The sequence below is a fragment of the Tamandua tetradactyla genome, chromosome 3 (assembly GCF_023851605.1).
Source record: "Tamandua tetradactyla isolate mTamTet1 chromosome 3, mTamTet1.pri, whole genome shotgun sequence".
NCBI classification, from domain to species: domain Eukaryota; kingdom Metazoa; phylum Chordata; class Mammalia; order Pilosa; family Myrmecophagidae; genus Tamandua; species Tamandua tetradactyla.
In genome coordinates this window covers 72,979,524-72,991,220 of record NC_135329.1, presented here as the reverse complement: position 1 = coordinate 72,991,220, position 11,697 = coordinate 72,979,524, and the positions used below count along the sequence as shown (strand labels likewise).

The 11,697-nt window shown below is 34.3% G+C and overlaps 2 pseudogenes; one reads left to right on the top strand and one right to left on the bottom strand.

Moving 5' to 3' along the window:
- Positions 1-1,009: 1,009 nt before the first annotated feature.
- LOC143675617 (rho-related GTP-binding protein RhoQ pseudogene) lies at positions 1,010-1,640 on the bottom strand (annotated as a pseudogene).
- An 8,724-nt stretch (positions 1,641-10,364) lies between these two features.
- LOC143675615 (olfactory receptor 2B11-like) lies at positions 10,365-11,290 on the top strand (annotated as a pseudogene).
- Positions 11,291-11,697: the final 407 nt, after the last annotated feature.

Below are 11,697 nucleotides of genomic sequence, written 5' to 3'. Positions count from 1 at the left end.
GCTGCAATGAATGATGTTTGACTTAATTGGCTGGTGCTTAAATCAGAGACTCAACATAGCACAGCCCAAGCAGCTCAGCATACCTCATCTCAGCACTCGCAGCTCAGCCCAGGCCTTTGGAGGTGCAGAAAGGAATCACCCCAGGGAAAGTTGTTGGAACCCAGAGGCCTGGGGAGGCCAGCAGAGATTACCTTGCACCTTCCCATGTAAGAAAGAACCTCAGTTAAAAGTTAGCTGTCTTTCATCTGAAGAACTAATGAAATAAATCCTCTTTTATTAAAAGCCAATCTGTCTCTGGTGTGTTGCATTCCAGCAGCTAGCAAACTAGAACAGCACCTTAACTAAAATGTGTACATTTTTAATATTTATGGTAAATGCAGTTGTGACCTTGTTACACTTCTGGCATTCTTTAAGAAACCACATTAAGCTTTAATATAGAAATATGTAAGTTACACCTAAATTGTGCTCAAATAATAATAACAAAGCATTTGCTCTTTTTTTTAAATCTCAAACATTCTTTCCTTAAGTATGGTCCATTTCCTGTATGCATTGAGCTACCTTTTACTGTATGACTGGCCATGTATTTCTTCACTCTGGATATACTGGAACAGAAAGTGATTTACTTATAAAGAGCGAATAATTGGATCAAAAGGATCAGCTATTTCTTTATGCAGATTCCATAAATACCATGCAGACTGTCAAAGTCAAGCAGTTCCATGTACAGAACTGTTTTTTTTTAATGTGGTTACAACACGATGTGATTGTAAGCTTTTTAAACTATGAAATCCCTGAAAGATTTTACCTTCTAGTTGAAATAAAGTATTTATAACAGATTCTGGCTTCAGATGCTTTGTACTGCTTCTTGGACCTTTAAGAGACATTTTTAACTATATAGAATTCTGAGGGTAGTTTTTGTGGGTTCCCTTCATGTTTTAAAGTGTTTCATTATCTAGAATAAGTCTGACAATAGCTGCAACATTCAAATGTCTTCTCAGAGAAATAGACAGTTTCATTGACCACTGAAAATGTTTCTCATGTAATTAAATAATTTACAAATCTGGATCCTTCTCTTTTTCACTGTGTGTTTCTTTGGCATTAAAATGGCTAGGATAGCCTCACCAAGAACAGTCTTTAATCCTTTCTAGGTTGAAGGTGAACGTTCCACATAACAGCACACTCCTATCTCTTTTGTTAATTTCTGTCCGTGTTCCACACAATTGGGTTTCTATTTAATGTTACTCAGTCTTGCTAATGTTTTGGGGCCATCTTGGAGATGAATCTGAGCTCTTATTAGTAGAAAAGGTACATTTGGTGAGTTTTCCTTAAGTTCTGGTACCCACTATTCTTTAACATTTTGAAATGAGCCTGGGTTTACCACAGAGAAACATGTAAGGAAGACATCATCATGGGATAAGAAGACTATTTCTATCCTCAGAGGGAAATAGTCTTCCTGTCTAGTCATGTCACAGAGTCCCAAGAGATATTTCCTGCCCCACATGATAACATTAACTCTGTAGTTGTCAAAGGTGGTGTGCAGGTACTCCTTCAGGAAGGTGTCTTGATGATAGTCACCCCTTGCTCAATACCCTTTTGCTGACCACAATGCGTTTCAGCTTCAGTGCACTGGGCATGTGAGCCATGGTGAGGTCAGTTGGCCTCTAGGTATGGTATCCCAGGAGCTCCCACCCAGACCCTTGGGGGACAGCCATTATTGTTGCTCTGCATAGCAAAGCCAGCACCACCTTCCACACCCCCTATCCCAGGCAGCTGCTTCTAGATCTGAAGAGAGGGGGCCACAGACCCAGAGCACTGCTGCTGTCTTGATTGCTGCCTGGTTCCCCACCAGGCCCTGGTGCAGCACTGTTTGGCTGCTCTGGTTGTTCAGTCCTGCATCCTATCACCAGCCTGGTCTCACCCCAACAATGTACTCTAAAACAGCCAGTGACTTAAAGAAGAAACAAAAATGTAAATAAGGAAATATCTTTAATAGAATTAAAAAGAAAATGCAATATCCCCAACTTATAATGGACTAAAGACCTAAATAGAAAATTTTAAAGAATTATAATATTTCTGGAAGAAAATATAGGTAAACATTTTCAGGTCTTGTGTTAGGCAATGGCATTTTAGACTTAAAACCAAAGCATACACAACAAAAGAAAAATAGACAAATAAACCTCTTTAACATTAAAAATAATTGTGAATAAAATGCATTTGTCATGAAAGTAGACAGACTGTGTACACAATATGTGGGAGTAGGGAATAAGTTATTAATTCTTAAATTTTACAGAGAATCTGTTTCGTGTGATGGAAGACATTTAGTAATTTATTGTGGTGATGGTTGCACAACATTGGGAATACAACTAAAATCATTAAATTATATATTTAAATTTAGTTAAGATAAGGAAATTTTAGATTGTTGTTACTGGAATAAAAACTTTAAAAGAAGAATATCCAGTGGTGATACTTTAAAATTATTTTAAATTTGTACATACACTGTTAATGTTTTATATAACTGTAACTGGGAGCAAGGCAGAGCCCTGTCACAGGAGGAAAATGAAAAGTCTAGTATCAAGAAAAGGGACATAGGTATAGTAGAATATCCAGAAAGATAACTCTTATCCACTCTGAGATGAATACTTTTTAAGCAGGAAGCAACACTGAAACCATGGGTGAGATAGCCAAGAGTCTTATCTAAAAATCCTGGTTTCAGATTTTTTCCTCTCCCATCAGTAAAATTACTTCTTGAGCTCTTTTACAGGTGGTTGAACTTTGCCATAAGCGGGAAATCAGAGAATATGTAGGCACACAGCTTCTTGCCCTTTGAATGACCCCTGAGATTCTAGGAACAAAATGAACTTCCTCAGATCCAAAATTAAGGGGTTGAGGAGCTATTAGAGGCAAATATATTGTGAGGGGTCTCATAACAAGGAAGATAAGACCCAGCCATCAGATGTATTTCTATCATATGTAGATAGTTCAATAAGCAACAAATCACAGTATGCCAAACCATCCCCTGTCATTGTCCCACCTCCCTTTGTTTACATCCTGTAAATCTCTCCTAGTTCTTAGATTGAGAAACAGTTTGAGCTTGATTCCTGTCTCTTTGCTGGCCAACCTTGCAATTAAACTCTTTTCTCAAAATCCTGGTGTCACAGTATTGGCTTCTCTGGCAATTGGAAAATGAAATCATTGTTTGGTAACAATACCAGTGATGGTGTGTGGGATTACACTGTGGCTTTTTGTGAAAGAGTCTCCCTCTCCCACTCAGATTGGTGGAGAGCAAATTTATTCCCTTGTTGGAAAATGTGCCTACTATGTGCAGGCTTTTTTATTCATATATTTAAAAAATTGACATATAATTCACATGCCATAAAATTCACCATATTAAAGTGTACCAATTAGTCATTTTTAGTATATTCTCAAGGATGTGTAACCATTAACTCTATGTTGTTTTTTCAAATAAATGGCTTTTTTTACTATTACTGAGTGGGAAGAGTTATTAGTGTGCATAGTATAAAATTCCTGTGTCATATATATTTGATTATTTTACCAAGTAGTGGCTTGCATTTTAATCTTCTCCAATTTATTACATTTTTCTCCTATGTTTCATATTTTTGCCTGCTCATAAAATATTAATCTAAAGTCATTAAGATTTTATCCTAGGTTCTATACTATATGTTTCAAGGTTTTTGCACTTATACTTAGGTCTCTGATGCATTCTAGTTAATTTCTTTTATAATATGTTAGTCAAAATTCATTTTGTTCTTTACAACTCTCAAATTAGTCTAGAACTTTGTGTTAAAGCAACTTCCCTGTCCCCATTAAATTACCCTGGTAGGTTTCTTTAAAATAAATTGACCATGCATTATATGTGTGGGTCTATTTCTGGATCTATTTTTCTATTTCATTTGGCTATATTTTTCTCCTAACAAAAGTGTCATATGACATTAGAATTTCTTTACAGTAAATCTAGAAATTAGTCAGAATAAGGGTTCAAGCATTGCTTTCTTTTCAAAATAATATTATTAGAAATATTGTATTTACATTTCCCCTTTAGAATCAGTTTAAACACTTTTAAAAATTTGTAGCTTACAGGGATAATTATTGGGACTACAACAGATCAAAGTAGAGATTACTGACATTGTAACAATACTGACTTTTTAGAGCAAGGAAGATGATATGTTTCTTCAGTTTCAATGATCTTCAAAAACTTTTTGAACAAAGTTTTATAGCTTTCAGTGCACGGGTCCCATGCATCTATCATTAAATTCATTATTGATTCCTTCATTTTGTGTCTTAATGTACTGTAATTTAAATGATACTTTGTTTTCCATTTTATTTGTCCATTCCTTACTATAAAACAATGCAATTTTATCTTGAAATATTTTAAACTAACTTAATAGTTCTAGTGGCCTTTGGTAGACTCCTTAGTCTACTAAATTGTCAAGTCTTGGACAAATTTACACCCTTGTTTGTTGCAGCTAAGTAAATAATTTGTTAATACAAAAAGTTTAACTTCTTAATTTCCTATGTTATTTCTTTTTTCCTTATTTTAATAGCAAAGGCATTCTGTACAATGCTGAATTGGGGTGGTGATATCATGCACCTTTTCTCATTTCAGATATTTGTGAGAAATTATTCAAGTTTTCATCATTAAGGATGATGTTGGCTATAGGTTGCTTTGTTTTGTTTGCTTTAACAGATGCCCAGATTATGAACTTATTTTCTGATACCAGATTACAGATTTTGTTTTGTCACAGATTTTGTATTTTGCAAAATGCTTTTTTCTGAATCTACTGGAGAAATTGTTTGATAAAATGTTAGTATGTTAATACTGTAAACAACAGAAGTCTGGAGATAACAGGTGAATACAGGAAGTCACAGTTAAAGTGGTGCCGAGTCCACCAGAGTCATAAATTTATATGCACATTTCATCTTGAACATAGGTGGGAGAACTTGTATTTGTAGAATAACAAAGATGAAAATACAGCATAAATCTCACCAGAAAATGTGGATGGAAGAAGGAAAAATAATGGAATACAAAAAGTGGAAAGAATATGAACAAGTTAGAGTTCTATAACAAGTGAAATTAATGTTCAAAAATGAAGAGGAGGGGTGCAGAAGTGGTTTAGTGGTTAGAATTCCTGCCTTCCATGCGGGAGACCAAGGTTCAATTCCTGGACCATACACACACACCCTCCCCAAAAAATGAAGAGGTAATAAGGACTCTCTCAGAAAAAATTAGTTTGTCATCAACACATCTTCAATTAAAGAATCTTTTAAATAAAATTTAAATTTAAAATTTAAATAAAATTTGAAGGATAAAGTCTAAGCTAGCGCACATGTCAGGTGAGTCCATTTTGTTTAGATCCAGTCTTGGTTATCAAGATTACTTGAGGTGGGTTAGCTCTAGGCTGACCCAAGACACTCCCTACTGTCTTTAGTGGTTATAAGACTCTAAAATTGAAAAACTGGATCATGAGTACAAATGTAGGCTAGTCACAAGGTTTCTACAATCACAGGGGCAGAAGGTAAGGGTTATGCAATCATTATCAGAGATCAAGGCAGCTGAGTTACAATTTAGAGATTTCAGGAATTCTCCTCTGCCTACTCCAATATACCAGAAAACTAAAAGGAATATCTATATAATGATTCAGTAATTAAAAACATCCCTTAAAACCTGATTTCTCAGGAGGTGTGAGTGCCCCCAAATACCAAAGGTGCCCCAAGGATGGAGACAATCTCCAAGGCCTTCACAAAAAGTGGGAAACCATGACACTGGGACCAAGATTGCATCCTCTCCAAAAGCTCTGTTGACTGCCCCAACCAGGACTGAAAGTCCTCTGAGCTGATGGCTCCAGGATCTCACTGAAGAATACTGAAATCACAGAGCTACAAGTGCCTCTGACATGGTGGGTAAGGCTGTCAATTTTTAAATTGATACAAGAGCCACATATTCTGTCTTAACCTCTCACTCTAGCACTCTCTCCTCTAAAACATGTCCAATGGCAGTAGTAAATGGAAAGTTGCAGGCTCCAGCATTCACTGCATGCTGTTATGTCATGTTTTTATTATTATCACCATAATTTTGTGATTTTGTTTAGTGCGTCCCAAATGGAATTGTTTAAAATTTTTAAGATAGTCTGCATTTATTGGATTGTGGTTTGAAAATACTATTTGTGTGTGTGCTGTTTTATTGAGATTTTCTTAGGGCTAATTGTCTTATATTTAGCAAATACTTTACAGTACTGATTATTTTATCCTTTCTTTTTTGTTTCTCAATTCTCTTTAAAGAGATGAATAAATCAGTGCATGATTATTAATGTTTCTTTTTAGGCATACTTATAAAATTCCTTTTGTCAAATTTTTGAGTTCATCTATGAAATAATAAGGCATAGATATTAATTGCCATTGTAGCTACATGTCAAATTTAAATTTTTCAGTATAAAGTGACTTTCAATATTCCCTTTAGGTCTTCTTAGCATAATTCTTGGTCAAATACCAAGATCATGATCCTTAGTTTCTTATTATTGAATGTGCCCAATGAATGTTCACTATCTTCTTAATTTTCATGTTTCTGAATCTCTGAATTCAGAAGAATTCAGGGGTACACACTGTTTTAGTGTATCTCTTAAATACAAGATGGAGATGAATATTGTGTTGAGCACTACTGAAAGTAGATAATAGTATCTTCTGCTCTGTTTTCTGGCATTAATTTAAAATGATTTACCTTTAACCCAATCTAATAATTAATAATTGATATTTTTCTCCTTTCCATACATTACCAGGGCATACAGAAATCTCTTATTAATCTGTATACCTTATCTCCACTGTTTAACCTTTTCATTTTAGAGCTAAAACTTTTACTATTTTTTCTTGACAGTTAAAGTCCTCTTTGTGCTCCTTTATTCTATAATAGAAATAATTGAATATTTTGTAATATATTCTAATGATGAATAAAAGATATTCAAAGAACTCACATTTAAGTTCCTAAGAATGATTTATTCGAATTACCTTTACTCTTATAGTATCCTTTTGATTAGTGTGGAGTGCTTTTTTCTATTTTGACTGGGTTTATTTCAAAACAAATCTCATAACAGAAGTGACTTACTTTCAACCTCAAGGTGATAGGAAAGTGATTGAACTCACGAGGAATTTCCTCAGAGATCTAAGTCCCAGGAACTTACTCTGCTTATTCATATGGGATAAAAACAAATGATGTATTTGAACCCAATTTCCAGGAAATCTCATATAGAGAATGCTAATAACACAGCAGCAAAACATCCTTGATTTTATTTACTATTATCTACTCAATACAGGGTTTTTATTCTCTGATGTCTTGGTATCAACTGAAACACTCTACTGAATGTATTTTCTAGTGATATGTACTAGTTTGCCTTTCTTGGGACATGAAGAAATTTGAATATAGCACTTCCTAATTTCTGTCCATTCTGTGATACTTCTCAAAAGGAGGTGAGTAGAGACAATTTTCTGAGCATGTCATGCATTTGTAGAAAGGTTAACATGTGGGTAGTCATAATGCATTATATGTATATAAAAAGAACAGATCATTTTGTCTCAGGAAACTTTCTCTGAACTTTGGGAATACCTATTCAGTAGCTACTGGGGGAATTTAGCTATCTCTTTGTAATAAATTCATCTCTCTGACTCCTTTCCTCTCTCAAATCTTGTAATCATTAATTTCAAACAACTGTATTTCTGATTGTGTCAAGTAGAATAAGATGCCTTGATTTAATCACGTGAACTTTTTAATGTAAGGACAAATGTTGATGGATTGACTTGTGTTTCATCATCACATTTTAGTAGGCATAACTTTTATTTCTTCAAATGGTTTTTGCTATGTATAAAGCTAAACAACATGTTAAATATAAATAAAATAACTGTGTGGTGAAAAAGACATAAGAATTAAATGCATTAGAATAAAAACATGAGCAACTAGTCAAAAAAGATATCTACAGAGAAGGAGCCATCCTACCTTATTAAAATGAGAATTAACAATTATGGAAAATTGTATCCTTATGTAGTAAAATAAAGGTGGAAAATCACTGCAAATGAGAACTCCAAAAGCCATGGGATCGAAGAACTAAAGGTATAAAAAATATCTTTAAAATTACATGGAAGATTACACATATAAGAATAGAGCTTTAGAGCTTTAAAGCAGAGTTCAAAAGTAAATCACCTTGATTTGACTTACACTATAAGTAAAGGTCCAGAGATTATCCCATTCTTGAAAAGATTTAAATATTGAAGGAATCTCCAGATGGTCACCATTTTCAAACAGGCTACACTTCAAAGGTGAATCATAGGAAAAGTTTTCTAAATAAGACAAACTCATTGAAACTAATGAGAGCATATTTGAGGAATAAAAAGAATTGATTATGATGAAATTCATAAAGAAGCATATCTAAACTTTATATTCAAAAGATTGAAGTATGGTCCATGGTGAAAAAAAATGGTGAATAAAAATGCATTAAATGTGCAGGCAATAAAGTTCTTATAAGCCAGGTATTTAATAATTTGTATATACTGAAATTTTAGAACACTTATTTTAAAAATCAAATCAATTGATACCATAGTTTAATTTCATATACCATAAATGACAGGAAATTTTCACTTACCCAAGGCTTGTTATATGTTCAGTGTACCCATATAATATCTTGAGTAATGTCAAAGGCAAATCATAATGTCAGTAGCAGTACCCACTCAGTAAACATCCCCAAAGTACAGGTTCTGTCTCTGGAGTATTGAAATTCTGATTATATAGAATCCCCTTGCTTTTCTATCTCACCTGTGACCTCATTACTCTTCATCTTTAGAGCTTCCCTGAATATTGGCAGACTATAGTCCTATAGGAATCAATTGTCAACAGTATCCTAAAGGAGGGATATTAAAAATTCCTGCTGTATAAGAATTGGGGATCTTTATTAAATGAATTAATGTATGTTGAAGGCTTATAGTAGTGTTTGCTACACAAGGACTCTTTAAGGATTAGATGCAATTATTGTTATTGTTCTATCTTTGTTATGCATAGTCCTGGGCATAACAAAGGGCAGTAATCAAAGGACAGTGTTCATACCTTACTCCCATTAGCTTTGCGTGAGCTTGCGCAGGATAGCTTTGAGGAATTAATGTAATAGAGAATGAGAAAGCTGTGCTTTTTAAAAACTCTACCAATGCTATCTATTATTTTTTATCCACTAATTGACTAGCAAATTAACTCACCATTTTGTCACTGAGATACTGTGTCTTATCTTCTTATCTGAATGTCCCCATCTTACAGAAGTTTTTGGACTTCACAAAACACACTTTTTCATTACAAACAAAAAGCTCATTTTCTAATTAATCATTCTCAAAATGTGAATTCATTTGACTATGTTTGTTATCTTAATGTGCTTTTTTTTATAAAACAAGAAAGAGTAAGTGCTAAAGATCTAAAAGAATTTCTTGACTTAAAAAAGTCTCTGATTTGAATCAGGATATAGAGTTTTCTTCTGACAATAATTTTCTGGGTTTACACATGTATTTATAACTGTGAACACACATCTTGTTACTGATAAGTCTTCAAAGTCTTACATGAAACAGAAGGATAAACCAGCTTCAGGAAGGAAAATCCATAGAAGGACATACTTGCTAAAATTTGACATGAAAGTTCAACTGTCTCAAGTTTGAACCTAATAGTTATGTGAAAAATGAATGCTACAAAAAAGATTCTCAAACATGGGAAACCTATCTTATATAGTTCACTCTCTCAAAGTATATTTGAACAAATTTAATCTAAAAAGATACATTTTTTACTTAATTCCACATCAATAAGATAGATGTGTTTCAATTGCCTTCCTCTTCTAAACTTGCTACCTCAATACTCTGAATCTGCTGGACATTTTAGTAATGTTTTGCAATAGTATATCTGTAAATGTGTCTAATGATTCCTGGCTTCATGGTACACCCTGAGACACTTGTAGACCAAAAACAATAATTTGCATTTTAACAGCATACCTGCTTGATTTATACAAGCCAAATTGTAAAACTATTGCTTTGGAGCTTCCCAAACACATTCACATATACTTTTCATTTAATCCTCACCACGATGTAAGGAGATGGTTATTGTTATTCTCATAGCATTAAGAATGAGATTCAGTTTCAGAATAGATGTTATTTCCATGAACTTAATTTGCAGTGTGATTTAGGGAAATTGGGTTTCATGGTGCCAGATTCTTTATTTTCCCCTTGAGTTATTGTCCTCTACCTGAATGGATGATCAAAACATAATTATGTTTCACCATTTTTCATAACTCTGTATTCCTTAGGATATCCATAGTATAGATTTGTATTGCAAAAGGAAGATGATTGCACTAACTAATGGAAGTCACCCTGAGGAATTTATTCTACTAGGCTTCACTGACCACCCTTGGCTAGAGCTTCCTCTATTCATTATTTTTGTAACATACCTGGCAGCCATGATGGAAACATCACCATCATCCTATTGTATAAATTAGACCCCCCATCTCCACAGTCCCATGTATTTCTCCCTCACCAACCTCTCTTCTTTGGACATGTGTCTTACCAAAAGCATGGTCCTGCAGATGTTATTTAACCTTGAAAGTTCTAAGAAGACCATCAGCTATATGGGGTGTGCAATTTAGCTTTATTTCTTCCACATAATGGGGGGAACAGAATGTCTGCTCTTGGCTATTATGTTCTTGGATCACTATGTGGCCATTTGCAGGCCTCTCTATTACACCCTCATCATCAATCAGTGGGTCTCCATGCTATTAGTATCCATTATGTGGCTGAGTGGAATGATCTATGCTGTCTTAGAGGCCTCTGTTACATTGTGGTTGCTACTCTGTGGCCTCAATAAACTGGATCAGATGTTATGTGAGATTCCTGCTCTGGTGAAGATTGCCTGCAGTGAGAAGAGGGTTAATGAGCTCACCCTTTCATTTGTGGGCATTTTCCTGTAAGCTCTTCCATTCTGCTTAATTCTTGCTCCCTATGCTTGTATTGGACATGCTATATTAAAGCTGAAATCCTCTGCAGGAAGGAAAGAAGTCTTTGGTATATGTTCTTCTTACCTCATTGTTGTTTTCTTATTTTATTGTCCAGCCTTCAGTACCCTTTATCCATCTCAAAGGACTAGCCCATGTTCATGGCTCTCTTCTATGGAGTGGTGACTCCTACACTCAACTCCTTCACTTACATCCTTAAAAATAAGGAAGTGAAGGGGGCATTAGGCAAACTGATGATGAAGATTTTCAGTTCTAAGTGACAGATGCAGACAGCAAATGAAATTATTTAACTTGCAAAATAAGTGTATTCCAGGGTGTCCCTAAGAACTCATTCTCGTCTCATAAGTCCCCAAATCATGGTAGGCATTCCTATTCCAAAATGTGTTATTTTAAAAAAATTTCTTGATAATGGTTTTAGGCAAGGGTTAAATTTGTTTAGTAACCACCATTATGGATACTGTGTCTGTGAAAACATGTCAAAATAGATTAATGCCAGATAGTAAATAGTAAAATAGTAATTATGTTAATAAATTTGGTTAAGAATGTAAATTGTCATGTAAATTCACCTGTCCAGGCTAATTTTCATAAAATAACATGACATCCTTTCATCCATAGGTCTCTTTTCACAGTGAAAATTAGGAAAGATTTTATTACTCTCTGGAAGCTT